This window comes from Protopterus annectens, chromosome 5.part0 (assembly GCF_019279795.1).
Source record: "Protopterus annectens isolate FY-2018-M chromosome 5.part0, PAN1.0, whole genome shotgun sequence".
In the NCBI taxonomy this organism is placed as follows: Eukaryota; Metazoa; Chordata; order Ceratodontiformes; family Protopteridae; genus Protopterus; species Protopterus annectens.
In genome coordinates, this window is record NC_056735.1 from 1,346,914,162 (window position 1) to 1,346,932,194 (window position 18,033).

The 18,033-nt window shown below is 45.8% G+C and overlaps 1 protein-coding gene across 1 annotated transcript in view; it reads right to left on the reverse strand.

Annotated features, from left to right (window-relative positions):
- Positions 1-1,328: 1,328 nt before the first annotated feature.
- Positions 1,329-18,033, reverse strand: part of RPS3 (ribosomal protein S3) — a 97,402-nt gene continuing 80,697 nt past the window's right edge. Inside the window, exon 7 of the mRNA XM_044071144.1 lies at positions 1,329-1,388. The gene's annotated coding sequence lies outside the window, so the exon portion shown is untranslated. The remainder of the gene's footprint in view (positions 1,389-18,033) is intronic.

Sequence of the window (18,033 nt, forward strand, 5' to 3'; positions counted from 1 at the left end):
CCTGAAAACACCCTCAGAAGCCGGTGCCTGCTCAGCGGCTCCAGACCCATCCGAGGAAGAGACATCTAGGGGTACAATACTTTGAGAATCTCGCGGCATGCCGGACTCCACATGGGTCTCGGTAGAGGCCTGTGACTCGAAAGTAGCAGGTATCAGGGGCTGCGAAACTGCCTCACTGAGTACCGGCTACTGGCTTGAGAAGCTTAGTCAGTTTTGGACCTCGGTCTATCTCTGTCCTTTTCTTTGCGTTTGTGAACTCCGGTAGGTCTGATGCTATCCAACGACATTTCAGGGTAATTAAATCTGTTTCCAAAATATTTTGAAGCAAAGCTATATCAACGCTTAGTGTGTTGGTTAAATCTAGCACAAAACCGACAGCACAAAACCGACAGCAAGGCATGTTATGATCTGGGCTAGGCAAGGGATACAGTACAAATGAAAATCCTTATGGAGGTATTTGCTTCCCACAGTAATGCAATCATTAACTTTTACTGACATAGGTAAGGCCTTCTGTGTGGAGTCTGCATATCCTCCCCGCGGTTGGGTGGGCGTTCGAAAGACATGAGTAAATGGGCGTGCCTTCGTTGAAGGTTGAACGTCAAGTTGGCACCTCGGCGTTCGTGAAAATCTACTGCCAATCATTAGCAGATTGGAGTTCCGCTGTGGTGACCTCTAACAGGGAAAAGTCGAAAGACAACTGACATCGGTAAGAAGCAAGATAAAGTTTCCCCAATGGGGTACTTAGCTTTAATTGAAGACTTCGGTTCTGAAACTCTAATGCGAAAATTTCAGGAGTCTGCCGACTGGCACTTGTGAACTGCTTCTGCTTCGGGCACCTCGCAGCAAGAAAGACCAAAGAAAATTGCATTGGCTGCATTTTTTATACCCCTGACGACCTGACATAAGAGGAGACAGCAACCGACACAGGACCCAAGACTTTGACAATCAAGCCGAGAGGGCAACCTGCCAGCAGATTACCCTAAATGTAATGACTGCAACAGTAAAACACTAAGATCAGCAAATAGAGATATACATTGGGTAACAAATAAGATACATGCTTATTTAAACACAATACAAATCACTTGAATGTAACACTAACAGCCTAAACAGATTCATTCACTTCATTTCTGGCAATGCCTACCTGCCCTACTGGTAGTATCCTTGCATGTGCAGCAGATCTATAAAAACACCTGGCTACATCCAGAAAGGACTGACTAGAGCAAATGCAGCTGTAGTCAAGCTACCACTTGGAAACAAAGTCGAATATTGTCAAAAATTCGAAACTAAAAGCAAGTCAAATCAACTACACAAAAAACACACTTCCATAGTTTTAGTTTTACAGTTTTATTGAGAATCTGCAAGTTAGGATCTTCCCAAATGTTGAAGACCTAGGGGGGGAAAAGAAACAATTAGAATACTGAACTGAAAAATATATGACTGCTGAAAATTTTCATACAAAAACACAAGACACCAGATGCTCAAAGAGGGGTGAGAACGAGAGGAAAAACTACCTACTGAAAAGTTAACTAAAGCAGAAAAAGGTCTAACTCTAACCAGTGCCTACTAAATTTGCTGACAGACCACAGATGACACTGGCACTAGCAAACAGTAAATTACATACAGAAGTACCTAGACATTCATGGTACTTGAGCCAGAATGCTGCAGTGCAATTGCAACATAGAGCAAACATTTCTAACACAAAAAAGAATTTGCTTCCTACAACTGTAAAACACACAGCAATCTCCTTCAGATGTCCCAATATACTGAACACAATTACTGAGGAATACGTACTCAAGTGAAACCCAGAATAAAACCTGTAAAATTCTCACACTTCCTTGTATACAAACTACATTAATGTGAGCAGTGAAAGCAATAGCTAGTTAAGGCCAAGTTACACAGGGGGGGATTCAGTAATCCTCCATGTAAGACTAAGTCTTACTCGGAAACAGCCGCCTAAGAGCATGACGTCAGCGCACCATGCATATTCATGAGGGCGAGCTGACTCAACTCTAAGGCTAACCTGGACCGTTTAGTGCAGGGGGGCGTGTCAGACTGCCGAGCAGTCCCAATATCCACGCCCTGCAAGTGCGTAAATCTGCAAATGTCAGCAGATATGAGCGAGTCCGCTCAAATGTGTATACCCCCAACACTACACTCCCCCACATCGAAAACCCCTGTAAAAATGAAATAAAATGTAAAACAATTTTTTTTTTTGTATTCCCAAAATAGCTGCTCGTATTTGCACGTGTGTGCAGGTGAGCCCATTGCTTAGCTACAGTAAGTTTAGACATCGAAGAGGATAATAAACTACTAATATGCAAATTGAGCCAAATAGCAATAGTGTAGTGGTAGAGCCTTTGCACAAAGAGGAGGCATTCCCGGTTCAAGTCCCACCACTCCTTTTCATTTTCAGTAGGAAATCTGTGCATATAAATAATTCCTGACATTTACCTTTTAAATGTTATTAAAATGCAGTGAAATTGCCTATGTAGTAGTGAACGATATTTTAAATATATATAAGAAGGTGAAACGGTCATGCATACTAATGAATGCATAAGTAACCTATCTTAAGCAATGTGAAGCACTGCTAAGCAACGTTTATCAGTATTAAGCACATTTAAGAATTGCCTATAGCTAAGCACTGCTTTATCTAGTGCAATGGCTTTGCACGTAGCTGCGCATCGCTCCAACTCGCGCATGCAAAACATGTTTGCGTGGAGCTGCGCAACGTTGGGCAATATCGGGCAACGTAGAGCAACGTTGGGAAAAGTAGATCAAAGTCGGCTAAAAAGACACCTCCTAGCCGGTCAGGCCAGTAGTAAAATAAAAAGCAATGACAGGCTTCGAACCCGGGATACTGTGCATCATAATCAAAGTACAGAACCACTAAGCCATGACAGCTGAGCATAAACATGCACTGTTAACATACATATACTTATAAATGGAAGTTTAACCATTGCTAAGCAGGTTTGTTGTTAGCTGAGAATTTTCAAAAATGGCCAATCACAAATAAGTGCGGGAAATGAGGCATATTTAAGCTCCATAGGAGGGAATACTCGCCATAACTGATTGTAGCTCCCATTTGCACTCAGAATGGCAGGTGCCGGAGAGGGTACTCACTTTAGAGCGCAACGGTGGGGCATAGAGGAGTCAAAATACATGGTTTGGCTCATAGTCCACCATCATGAGTCAAGACTCCTGCAGGGCCAGTTCCAAGGGACTGAGTACAAAGCAGAGGCTTAGAACCGGTTAGCTCATTATCTCACCAGTGCCACAGGCATCCCTCGGACTGGTGAACAAGTCCATCACCACCATACAGACCTGAAGAGACGGAAGCAGGACCTACTGAACCGATGGATACAGGAGGCCCGTGACAGTCAAGATGCCCCACTACTGAGTAGGTAGCCATGGAATGAAGTATGTAAGAAATGCTATTGTAGTCTATATAATGGATAGGTATGTCTCAATATCCCTTCATTTACTTCACAGCTGCAGGTGTCCGTGCTGTGAATCAGCAAGCCTAGGCAGATAGGCTGCGCCACCAGGCAGGTTAGTAATTATTCTGCATGTACTGTTATATAAAATAAGTGAGAGAGCCTGAAAAAAAGTGTTGTAGCGTAACAAAGGCATAAAATGCCCTGAATAATTCCTCTGCATGTACTGTTATATAACATAAGTGAGAGCCAGAAAGAGAGAGAGTGTTGTAACCTATTAAAATGTATAATACGTCTTCTGCATGCACTGTAATATCAAATAAATAAATGAGAGAGCCTCTAGAAAAGTGTGCAATGTAGTTTATAAAAGATATAATACCTGGAGTGTGTCCGTGTCACTTACTTTGAAATGTTGTACTCTTGCATTATCTAAATAGTACTGTTGTAGTAAGCGCTGTCAACCCACAGTTGGCCAGTCCCATATAAAGTGGATGAAGGGAGTGCCAGTAACTGTGAAGCATATATACAGTCCTCAACAGTTGGTTAATGGCTGGCATGCATAGGTAAATCTGGCACACAAGTAGCTTGTTAAATGTGTTCCCCAGAAATGTGTGCGCGCTGCTAGAAATGTAAGGGGCTGTAGAAAGAACTGAAAATGTCACGTGAACACATCCAGATATGTAGATATATATAAATAAAATAAATACGTAGCAGTAACATCTGCATCTTGGACAGTTAGTAAGTCAGATATAGGTCAGGTATATAATGAACTAGCCAAACCCATTACATAACCTAATGCATGTTGCCTAGTGTAATAATGCATGTAGGAGATATACATCTGCAGTCAATAGGAATGTAGTGCAAACTATAAGTACATATAATATGTTAATGGAGATATCTTTTTACACCCTACTGTATGTGCATAAACAATGCAATTCCACACCTCAATGGGTATGTGTAATCTCAAAACATTTGTTGGGACATATGTCCTATTCTATAAATATTTGCATTTACTTTGATGCATGTGCCCTGTTCAAACACCACAATCTTGGTGGCCTGTTGTCACCAATCATTCCTGCATGCTGCTGGAATGTGCACTGTTGTTCAATATATGCATGTGTTATGCTTGCTGTTCAACTGTTGTAACCCTGGTCTGTTGGGTTAATGGGAATATTACAGCATGCTGTTACAACTAATTTGGAATGCGGTTGTCTATGTTGTCATTAAATACACCTAAACACAGAACGTATGGGGAAGGCCGGTCCCAGAGGACCCACCTGTCGCTCCTCAGCTGGCGATTGCACCTGGCACCAGCAGGTCCGGTGCCCAGCCGGGCCCCCCCTCCTCCGTTGGTCCTGTGCCACCTTCGAGTGGAAGTGCTGCAGGGGATGGGGCTCACCCCCCCCGTGCAAGCATGGGCAGAGAAGGGCCACCTGTCACCCTACGAAGGGTCCCGTTCAGGTTCAGCCACTGATCCCCTACGCCAGCTCGAGTCAAGAGTGGCGCAACTTGCAGGTGAGCCTGCCCCTCCTACACAGCCCCCAGCACAGCCACCCTCCGGGCTGTGATGGTGCAGTGGTGACTGCCCATGGGTGTGGATCTCAGTTCCACCGTTACCATCTGTGGGCTCATGGGCTTGCGATTTCCAAACATCCTTCCCCGTCAATTGTGTTCACCCACCCCGTGTGTCATATGCCGCCCCTGTATGCGTCGTCTGTTTACCTCCCCAACCTACCTCCCACAACATACCTACTTCCCCTACCTCACATTCCACTCACCTATAGAGAGAGAACCACAAGGTCATACTTACTGAGACAGGTGCCTGGTGACCAAGGCATGGACTGAAGCTCAGTGTTGACACTGCAGTGCCATCCCTTCTTGCCAAAACATTGTACCCATTAACTACCACATAGGTGGTAGTCTGCCTAAAACCGAAGGTGTGATAAGGGAGCATGGGACACAGGTGGACTGTAGCCTCCCCTTTGATAATCAGTGCCACACTAGTCATGTAATCTGTCTACGTGGAACACGTCATCACAAAAGGTGCGTCATCTAGGGAAATGTAGGTCAGTGTTCCCCTCTACTCACACTTAAAACCCATTATAGAGTACAATGCCACATGTGGTATGTACCTCACATGACAACTACAGCAACTGGAAAGGCCACAGACATACCTCACAAAGAGTAATCCCGTCCTCAAACAGATGCCCTGTACAGACCGACTCACAAAACCACAGCTATACTGTGTCGCATACCGCCTTACCCAGAGGTGACCTCTGCCTAACATACAAAGCTATGTCACACCCATAGCTGTTGGACATCCTCCACGTAAACATATCACAATCCCTCAGAGCTACACGCTCTAGGGCCCTAAACCTGGTCAGCTCACTAAACAGCACACGCTGGAGGGATAGATTCCTCAGAGACATGCCATACTCTGTCTGGAACAAACCACCTATCAATAGGAAACCAAGCTCATTAGCAGTTGTCAAATACTCATAATTGGTTGTGAGATAGGAAATATACACCAGGAATCACCTCTGTGGCTCTGGTTGACAGGGGCAAGTGAAATTAAATTACATGCGTGTCAAAGGCCAGGGTAGCGTATGGCTAGGCTGCTCTAGGCCTTAGGGGAAATAGCGTTTTACCTACCTATGACACTATGCACACACATGTATTTGGTGAATGTATGTGTGCAAGATATGTAAAGGTGTGACAGCTTAGTGTGAAATTGTTTGTCATGGTAGTTTGTGTCCAAGCTATGATCCTAGCAAAAGATGTGTATGCTATTTCTAGGCAGAAAGTATGGCATACGGTGTGACGTGGTCCCTTGTCGACTTGTGGTGTCCCATTGTCGGCTAAAGCAATACATGTATGCTTAGTGAGTGGTACTGCTGGTGAATCCAACTCCCGTATGAACTGCAGTGCTACCTGAAACTGTAGGCCTAAACAGTGCAGTATGGTGTATGTTCACATTGCTTGGAAGCACTGTTGTGCGTGTTCCCTGTAATCCTCACTGATTACATACCTCAGGCATAAGGTTTTGTTAAGTAGCGACACAGTACTGTATGGTACACAGGTAAACCTCATCTGGGTTGCCATACATGTGTGTGTTGTATGTATGTCTGATGTGTGTAATTATGCCTGTACCATGCCCTCAATCGTGTGTGCTACAGGGTATACATGTGTATCTAGCAACATGTATAGTCTAGTACAGCAGTATGCCACCTATATTAACTGTGCACATATGTTAGGCATGGGCTTGGCATCAATGACTAGGGTGGTATTCTGGGAATACTGTAACTGTACTTTACATTCATTGCAATGGATGACATCTTTCTTTATGCATTAGCTTGATATATACCTCCTGTGGCTAGGTGGTGCATTGTGTCACAGTGTGCCATGTACTGGTGTATAGTCTTACATACTGGCTTCTCATTGCTGCTGTGCAGAACATGGTTTGATATATAGAGCATGCCAGGCACCGTCACAGCCAGTTGTGGCCTGAGCACTGATATGTGGTATTGAACGTGTGTATCCTCTGACAGCCAATCGGATGCTATATATGGCAGTTAAGTGATATCTGTACTTTAAAATGTTAAGTGTGCCACATGACTTGCTCACACACATTGTTTAACAGTCTTCCAGGGTCATGGCCCACAGTAGAAACCAGTCTTACACAGCTGCAGAGGAACAGGAAATACACAGCAGCCTGGTGCAGCACTACAGCCTGCTGTTCTCTAGAACCAGCATGAGCAGAATGCACTGTGGCAAGACCTTTGTTCGTCGGGTGAATGACATAGGCATGCATAACCGGACATATGAGCAGGTACGCCATCACTGCAGTGATTTAATTAGACATGTCCGGCAGCGCGCGTCTGATATCCGTAGACAACAGCTTGCCACAGGTGGTGGGGTAGCCATTCACACCCCCCCCCCACCAGAGTGGAGGAGCAGCTCCTAAGCGTGGTGGCTCCTGGCCAACAGGAAAAGCAACATACATGCGTCATCATGGAGGCCGGAGCCACCCAGCATGTTGACATGGAGCGTGCAGGTAATATGCCACATCTGTAGACTGTTACCTGTATTGGTAGATTATGCATATGTGAGATGTGTACTGTGTGTTTAGCAGTTGTGCAATACTGATATTAGGAATATGTGTATGCCTGTGAAAGTAGACAGTTTTACTACTGCAGTTTAGCAAACTCACAGTAGCAATGCCACAGTTGTGGCCACTGAAACTGTCTCATTCTTGTAGGTCCCTCTGGTGTGACAGCAAGGCAGCAGATACATGCTGGTGAGTAAATGTAACATTACTAATGAAATGTGCATGTCATAGGTGAGGTGTAGGCCATGTACACGTAACACCTACGCATACTGCAAGCTGTGCATGCTTTCTGTGAGACTATGTACATCTCAATAATGTCAGTAGCTGCTTCAATCACATGCAATACACAAAGCATCACACAATTGTGGCAACACTGTACTGGACATTGGATAGGCACAGTTGATACACATGTACACAACATACTCAACTTTGTCATACGCAGTACACCTTAACATGCTACACATGGCGTATCCATACACCCGCTGTAAGGTCACACTTCAGTATCCCACATGTCAACCACACAGCACACAATATACCCGAGGGGTAGAGGCCTATCATAGGACTGTGCGACACTCCAACGAATAACACATTCATGTTAGGCAATGCTCCCTATTGGGCACCTTACAAACCCATGTAACAAGTGGCTGTGTAATTGTGAATGTAGCCACGGTACTGCAGTTCAGGTACAGCATGCTAGGTGGCGGTCTGGCACACATTAGTAGCCTTGAGCGACTACATGATGATGATGGCTCATGGTACTACACCCCATCCAGTTACAGTGACCACAGTACTACACATAGCAGCCATTGCTATGCACATCAATGTGTGTACGCAAACACATGCACCTATATACAAAATGCATAGCAATCACCATTTGTACAAAATTACATACGTCTTGTAATGCTCTTGTGTATAGGTCACATGACACATATTGGGTGTGTGTGACGTTTAATGCTGCAGTCATATTGTAGCACGCCATGTCATGGCTGGCACTGGCATGTCCACAATATGTCCTACACTCACCATAACCACTGTACACTGGCCATGTTGAGCAATGGTAGTCCATCACATATACATGCACCACTCATCCTGTGAGTATACATAGCATGCATGTGCTAAACCTGTGTCCACAATTATCTGCTACAGACACAGACAGTAATCAGAAATGGATATCTACGAGACACAGATACACATCCAGCCATGGTATGTATACCTGTGGCTGATGGTGCACAACATATTGCAGAGCTTTTAATACTTGCACAGCAATGTTGTGTCCCATGTACACATTGCATTCCAGGGTGAGGCCAGTCACCAAACACCACCACATAAGCAAAGCCATGTACACTTATGAACAAGGGCCGTCTACACTTGCACTGCATGGTCCTGAGCAACAGATTTTCTGCATGCTGACACGTGTGATATGACTGTTTGCCTTGTGATACTGTATCCCACCTTCAAACACTATTGAGTATGTTTTGGATTGCTGGTGGTGTGTGTGGGTATCTGCAGTAGTGAGGAGTGTATTTGTGTGCATGTGCTCTGACATGTACAGGTCGTAAAGTGCGTTTCCTGTGTTCCTCCCACAGGTGCTGTGTTAGGGCTGGTTCACTGCAGCAGGGAAGCTGATGTCACTGAGCCACATAGTGATAATGAAGATAGGTGTGTTGAGGCACAGGCGTGTTTACCAGGGTCTGTCGTTGGGCCACCAATCGACAGTACACAACTGTCCACCCCATCCATGCACACAGTCATACTGCCAATACATCAATCACCAATGGCCTTAGGTGAGGGACAGCGTACAGTCGGCAGTGGCCAGGACAGTGTGGTATCTATGGCACATGCATACCCTTACAGCAGCCATACCCAGATATCTGGAAGGGTACCACATAGGCAGATGTCCAGGGGTTCTCGTAGGAGCACTGCTGCTCATCATGCCCCTGCCAGACGTGCCACAGGACTTACTACCTCACGCATGTTCCAGGCTGGCATGGAGGCACAGGCACGTATGGAACGTTACACCAGACGGTGCCTAAGGGCACAGAGGCAACAATAACACCTCTGTACTTGAGTGTATCTGTGACCTAGCAGGTGCCATCTGCAATTACACTGAGGTCACTGATAGACGGGTCACTGACAGACATTGGGGAGAGACCTTAGATATCCTCCGCAATGTCATGTCCATGCATCAGGACACTGTGGGACGGTTGAGACATAGTCTGCCAGCAACATCAGCAGCTGGCAGCCGCCGCGGACGTCCCTCAAGCCACAGCCGCTCCTGTAGTGCCAATACCAGCCCCAGCAATGTTGGGGGTGGGCTGTCCATAGAACGTCCTAGAAGACCACGTGCATGTGGCTCTGGACAGTCCCAGCAGGGACCTGTCCCGTGTACAACCATCCACCTCTGGGGATAGTACCCAGTTCTGGCTTAGTACCTGATACTGTCAGTAGCACCCCTGCGAGGCACAGGTACTGGATCTGTGCCCAGAGACTGTGATCTGTAAAGCCTCGCAGGTACAGTCTGTGGCTGTCCCACAAATACCCATATACGGCAGCCACATGGTGGAACTGTGTGCATGCAGACACACGCATACTCCAGACACCTAGGGCTAACACATACCCACACACATTACAACATTGGCCCATTCCAGTATTCTTGCCCCTCACACAGTCGATTGGATGGCTCACTGTAGACCTCTGGCAAACAGACAACACACACTGTGCATACGATGAAATCTGTGCCGCCTCCTGTCATCTGCAACGTCGATGCAGGAAAAGGCTACCATGGTACTGATGCACAGGGTGTCTATATAGCAGTATAGCAATGTTAGCATGTTATCAGAAGTAGAGTGTAATGATATGCTTGAAGGTGTAGCTGAGCAGGCATGATGCATTAAAGCTATGATTGTCATTGTAGTGTTGTTTACACCAGTGTGGGATCCAATTGTGTATTGTCCGGCCACGTGCCACTTGGCTGATGTGTGCAGTATTGGCAGCATGTGTTAAAGAGTGTGGACAGTATATGTGGGATGTGTGTAGCACAGATTTGCAGGTGTACAGTTGTGAACATGGTGGAGGTGCACTGTCTGCATGTACGTGCATAGTGGACACATGGGCAGGGTGACATGCTCTGTATTACACAGTAACACTCAGTTTCTATTGGTGGCCGGTATGCATTGTACTACACACATTCCGGAGCCTGACTACACGTGTGTATGACATGGTTTGACACTGTGCTGTGGGTGATACTGTTACCATCTGTCATTGTTTTGCATTTAGGTAGTATACGTCAACAGCTTGACCATAACCAATCATTAGATGATGTCTTGACAACAGACACACAGATGTAGGACATAGCAACATTTGGATCCTTCAGGTACTACACAATGGCAGTAACCAGTGGTATTCACCTGCACCCATTGCTGACACCACTCCTGTTTGGCATATAGCTCTGTTGGGTACAAGCAATCACAGCAGGGATATGTCAGTCCACGTCTGGCAATGCATACTGTGGCCTATAATGCATTCTCCAGATGACACACATCCTCCACAAGGACATCATACAGACAGATGCCTGTTGTCAAACACATGCTGTAAAGTTATAAGCCAAACTAAGCATAGTCATCCACCTTTACGGAACATATCCCCACAGTACCACATTAGGTAGTAGCCACCAACATGATGAACAGGTACCGATGTGTACATGCAACCAAGTGTTAGGTCATCTCTCCTTTGTTAATCACATTTCCAAAGGTATTTTGGAATCCCTTGGTGGATCACATAAGCAATAAGGGGTCTGCATGCATATCCACATAGGTTGTTCTAGATCTGTTAATAATCATTGACAGACACTGCTGCGTTTGAACAGGTCTGACATATACCTCTGCCATAGACCCTCACTCACACATTCCAACAGGAACCGTAATGACTGTGTGACAGATGACCTAGGCGAGGGATCACTGCAGTGGTTGGGCTTGTCACAAGCATACAGATGTGGCCTAAGGTCTGGGAAGCAGCAGCACAGTCTGGCAAGGATGACAGCTGTGTTCTTGGGGAAAGCAGGGTTCACACATGCAGTCATTGAGGTAACATGTACGTATATGTATCGGACGCACAGCTAGCTCACATGTGCAATGCATACCGATAGGTCATACAGTGGTAAAAGCAAAACCCACAACACACTGACCAACAGTGCCACACACACAGCACACACTCACCAAGTAGAGAATTCAAACCCCCTACCCAACTACTTCATGATACTAGAGGAGTATGCATTAACACGACGTGCTATACACATTACTGGGAGTTCTCTTTTCCACAGGTATATTTGTAGGATGGTGACATCATCAGACTTGACAAAGGTTAGTTTACTGCTTTTGAGGTCTCTTACTACTCTCCTAAAAGGTTGCTCCTTCCCAAGGAGCGAGCACACACACACACACACACACACACACACACACACACACACACACACACACACACACACACACACACACACACACTTGTCCAGTGCAGGATTCAAACCCCTACCTAACTACTTCATGATACTAGAGGAGTATGCATTAACACGACGCACTATACACATTACTGGGAGTTCTCTTTTCCACAGGTATATTTGTAGGATGGTGACATCAGACTATACGAAGTGGGTTACATTAGGTGACATCAGATGGGTTACACTGAAGGAATGTATAAACACTGTGGCCATGTGATCAAAGGTGAGTTTACTATCTACCCGTGTCCCCAGGGCCATAATGACTTTCTCCGTACATGTTGAATTACCACATATGTGGTAATGTGTGCACTTTGTTTTACTCAAAGAGGATGACTATGCATTCTGCCATTCAGCTTGAGGGCATTGTTTTGACACCAGGTATTTGTCCTTCTGGAGGATGTCTGTGTCAGATGTACAGTCGATTATGAACCACAGTCACCATTCATCTGCAAACATGTTCAGCCATACACCTGCCGTGCTTGCCTGTACCTCTGAGCAGTACCTACTGAACAGGTGGGATCCCAGGACCAAGACCTGTGTGATGTCATTTGCGACTGGATTAGAGTTGGACATGGCACCTGCAACTATGAACATGTATTTGATCTGTGAGCCACTTGGCCACCCATCCTGTGACATAGCTGTTAATGTTCAAGCTGGTACACTGGTCCATGATGACAGTGTGGAATGGTGTAGTAAGCCCTTACGGAGGTCCAGGTGGGCTGTGTGGACTACTTTCACCTCCATCTATGTTCATGGTAACTGTGTTAATTCAACTAGGTTTGGGAGTCAGGCTCTGCCTTTAAACAAGGCAAAGTTGTTTAGAGTCCAGTGTGTGGAGATCTCCAATGTCTCGGTGTGTGTTCCATAACAATTTGCTCAATAGCTCTGGAGACCCGGCTGAGTAGACATATTGAGCAATGGTTTCCAGGTTCTGTTTTGGCACAACCTTTGTGGAGCTGGATGATTGTTAATGTATGCCATTCTTTGGGTATATAGCCTGTGGTACGCTCGAGTCTGGACAGTGAATGTAGGTGAGGGTGTAGTTCCTTATGGGGGTAGTGTTAGATGCAGCCTAGGACGACAGTCACATTGATGCTATGTTCTTAGCTTTGGTGAGGGCTGTCTTTACCTGCATGTCCATGGCGTCTGGGTCTCTGCATCCTTCTGTGATGGACACAGGCCCTTTTGGGGGTGATGGGGGGGGGGGTTTACACTGAACTTGTCCCCCTGGATGTAGGCAATGAAAGTTGGTTTGGCGTATTTCATTCCTTTTTTTCAGTAGCAGACATATTTGGAAGTTGAGACCTACATGTCTGGTGTAGCTACCAAAAGCTTTGTGGTAGTTATTCTTACATTCCTTGGCTATTTGTCTTTAGAAACAGTCCTTGGATTATTTTGTGAGCGATCATCGTTTCTTCCTGATAACGATCAGTGATGCCTTCCCTTTAGTGAAGCTGGATCTATCATGTGTTCATTTCCTCCTCTTGCCTAGCTTATTTATGGACAACAAACACCTGCTTTTTGTCCTATTTTTGGATGAGGGCATCTTGGTTTTATTTGTGATGTCTCATTCCATGCATCCCTGTAGATGCTCATAGGATGCACTTGTAAATGATTATGCAGATTGCATGCCATTATTCTACAGCAAGAGGTCTTCGGAACGTTCCACTTTGGTTTTGGGAAGTGTGCAGTATGCTTTTGCAAATGTCTTCACAGTGGTTTCATTGACTGTGTGTGGGGGCGGGATATGGATGTCCAGTGTGATTACTCAATGATCTGATATTACCAGCGAGGAGTTTATATCTGTTGTGGAACACTGGTACCTCATGTTGGTGATGATCATGTCCAGTATGTTGTCACCTCTAGTGGGCGTGCTGACCAGCTGTTCCAGGGGGTTAAGAGTTTCTTAACTCTAGGATACATTGGGCAAGGGATATGACTAATTCACCCACTCAGTGTTTGGGTAGTTGTAATCTCCTCATATAATGGTGTTTGATAGGACCTTTATATTTGCCATTGTTCTCCGGAATACTGAGTGAGGTTCCTGAGACAAGGTACGTGATCTGTAGCAGGCTACAATCTGATGGGCAGCTTTGCCCAATCTTAGTTGCACTTGCATGGTCTCCAAGGCCTCATGCTGTGCCAGTAACCTGAAGGTGTGTATATCCATAAGGTAAACAGCTACACACCTTCCTTTTGTATTTCACTTGTGGTTTTGGGTCCAAAGGTCAAAGTGATCATTTTACGTGGATCATATCCAACAGCTCTATAACATAGCTTTGTATGTTGGTAGTGAACGAGTAGGCGAAATGCAAGGGAGTACAGATGGAGCATTTTGCAATGGTCTGTGTATGGCAATCATTTCAGGCCACTGATGTTCTTTGCGAAATATTGCTGCTGGTTTTCTAGTTGTTGCGGTTGTCTTGTGAGGTACATAAAAGTGGTGTTGTACTAGTATAGTTCTAGTGAGTGGTGAGTAGAGGGGAACAATGTCCTCTTCTATTATGCATGAGACATTTTGTGATGAGGCGTGCCACATAAGAGGTTTTCCTGACCACTGTGGGAATGTGCTTATCACAGTTGAATCCACTGGCAACCTGTGAACCAGGGTCTCTTGTCACACTTGCGTGTGAAGTATACTACCACCTATGTTGTAGTTCTTGGCTACAGAGTTTTTAACAAAGGTGATGATAATGCACCTTTTGGCATTTAGCTACAGCCCATGGCTTGGACAACAGCCATCTGTCTCAGTGAGGCCCTTTTGTAGGATGTCCACATCTTTAGTGTTTACAATGATGGCTCCTAGCTTGCAGTCCTCTGGAAACTTCAGTAGCCACAGGCCTTCCATGTTAATGTTTACTTCAGGGAAGTCTATACTACACATCCTGGGAAGTTATGTAGTCCCATGGCTGCTGTGATAATGGCTTTGGAGAGTGTATTTTACCTCTGCAGCCGTGATGACAGCAACTTTGCAGTCTTCCATTATAGAGATGTGCTCTTTCATGGGTGAGGGGGGTAAAGTTAACACTGATACTATCTGCCAAGATGTTGGCAATCAGTTGGCTCTGTACATTTAGTGCCATTGAGCTGCAACTCAGAACAGATCTGAGTGTAACCATGACATGGACCTGTCCGTTGGCCAGAGATCTCCTGAGTAGACAGTATGCAACAGAGTACAGATTGGGTTACATTCAGTCTTGTTGTATGGGGCAACTATTTGAGGCCAGTAATCCTCTTGTTAAGGTACGTCATTGGTCTTTCTAGCTGCTGAACACGCCTAGTCAAATTCATCGCAAGTGTATTGTGGTACTCTGACAGGTCTGATGACTGCTGAGTAGTGGCAACCTCCTTTGACCTACATGCACAGACCTTGGCAGTTTGTGTGAACACACAGCAGGATTTTCCGACTACTTTGTCAATGTATTTCTGAAAGCAGAGATGACTATACACATTTGTCCACAGATCCCTTATTATCACATCTGTTTTTAGCCTAAGTGTGTGAGCATGCCCAGTACGACCTTTCAGTGTGATGAATGAAATCCACTATATTTGGAGTGCGTGAGCACGCACACTACACACATTTATACTATGTGTATGGTAAATAAAGTTGTATTTTTTTACAGCAGGGCTTACCTTTGTGGGAAATAGATCAGGGATCATGCTGTGCCTGCAGGGCTTCCATGAGACACTTTGCATAGACTTAACATTTCTACATACAGGGGGGACAGCTATTCTTTGTAAATTTCTACCCGGGGGCACACCGGATTGTTACTGTGGGTGTACACAGGATGTGGGTTTCACCTGACGCACATTTGCTGTGCCTGCACTGCTATGTACAGGACACCGTTACAGTCTGTACTGTTGCCTATCGTACTGGCTTGAGGTATACTTACTGTACTACAGATCTTAGCGTCCAATGTCATGTATATTACTTGCAAATTCATAGCCTACACAACAACCCACAACACCTGGCCTGATGTTCAGTCTGCATAGGTGTGTGGGCAAGGTTACCCATTTGTCTCTTTAGGGGCATGACACAGCATTGCTTTGTGTTTGCATTAGTGTACAATTTTCCTGCTGTGTCGGTGCCACTGAAATGCTATCACGGCTTAGTGGTTCAGTACTGTGACTATAGTGCACAATATCCTGGGTTCAAAGCCCTGTTCACTGCTTTTTATTTTCATGCCGGACAGACCAGACTGCTTAAGGAACAGTAAAAGCAGATATGAGCATGTTTAACTGACTTTGCTCAACTTTCCCTAACCTTGCCCAAACATTGCACGAGTGACTTTGTTTACATATACTAGATATTGGTGAAGGCTGCTTAGCACTGCTTTATATTACTTAAAACATGGCAATCATGCCTCAGGTGGTGCTGCAGGGCTGCCCATGTCAGATGCACATACTACACCGCCTATACATGTTTGGAAACAGGTAGTGTCAAGTTAGGCATCCCTTTTATTTTATGTGAGAGTCAGAAAGAGGTAGCATTTCCAGGGTTCCTATTGAGCCAGTGTATGTGCTATGCGTTGCCTCTGTCAAGGACAAGGCATACTGGGCACGCCTACTGGGGCAGGCTCAGGTTGTTCCTCCTCAGTCACGCTGTGCCTGTGCAGGCCTTGGCAATGGTGGGGGGCTGTCAGATCCTGACCCATGCTGTTCCTGCTGCAGCTGTTTTCGCAGGATCATAGTGTGTAGCATAGCACATACCATGACAATTTGGGTACATGTAGTTGGTGAGTACTGCAAGGCTCCACCAGATGTGTCCAAGCACCGAACAGTGACTTGAGCATCCCAAATACACGCTTGATTACATTTCGTGTTTGTGCGTGTGCCTTATTATGGAGTTCTTGTTCAGGTGTGTGTGCGCATTTCTGATGGGTGTCATCAGCCATGGCTCCAGTGCGTATCCAGCATCCCCTACTAGGTGACAGTCAGGGATGTCCCCATTGGCAAATGTCTGGTACAGCTGCGACAGATGCCACATATGGGAATCGTGGTAGCTTCCAGGGCAGCCAGCACACACATTCAGTACTATACTGGGCATCGCACACGACCTGGCAGTTGGAGTGGAAGCCCTTGCGGTTGATGTAGGCCATACCCCGCTCACCAGCTGGTGTTCTGATGTGTATGTGCGAGCAGTCAATTGAACCCACTACCTCAGGGTATTCTGCTATTTGCTGGAAGAGACGCATATTGCTGGCCAATACCTCACGGGAAATGGGGAAATATACAGGATCACCGACATGTGCTGACATGGCATTCAGGAACTGGTGCAGTACCCTGGATGCTGATGCCTGTGAAATCCCCATCATATCACCAGTTGGTCTCTAGAAGGTACCTGTTGCTAGTATTCTTAGGCCAACACATACCTTGGTTTCCACTGGGATGGGTTCCCCTCTGTTGGTTGTGTGTGTGAGGCGTGGCCTGCACAGCTCAACAATTTGCTGCAGGAGCTCTCTGTCCACTCTATAGCGCTCCACTATCTCCAGCTCATGTAGCCCCTGGTAAGTTACCCTGGGTCTGTACACTCCTCAGTCTCCTCACTGTGGGTTGCTCAGCAGCATTTGCAATGGCACCACCCTCAGCATCTTGCACATGTTGCCTTATAACAGCAATAGCAGCCCCTAACATTTTTAATGTCTCAGTTTAAGCTTAAGTTTTCACTTCTCTTTGTTGACTGCAGTGTTTGAGAAAAACATGGGGGAATGCTGTTTGCAGAGTTTTAAGTGCTGGGCTACTGTACTGCCTGTGTAATTGGCCGATTCCGATTGATTTCACCTGGCAGCTCTGCTAATTCTCCTTGGTTAACTTCCTACTACTTTTCCTTCCTTTTCCCCTTTGTTTCCACAGGTAGCAGCGACGCGCACACAGGCTTAGGCGGGTGCACATTCGTGTATACAAGCTTAGATGGCCTTACACGGGCGCACACAGGCTTAGACGGATTTACACGCGCGCACACAGTGTAAGCAGCTTTGCAAGAAACTTTAGTGATAGCC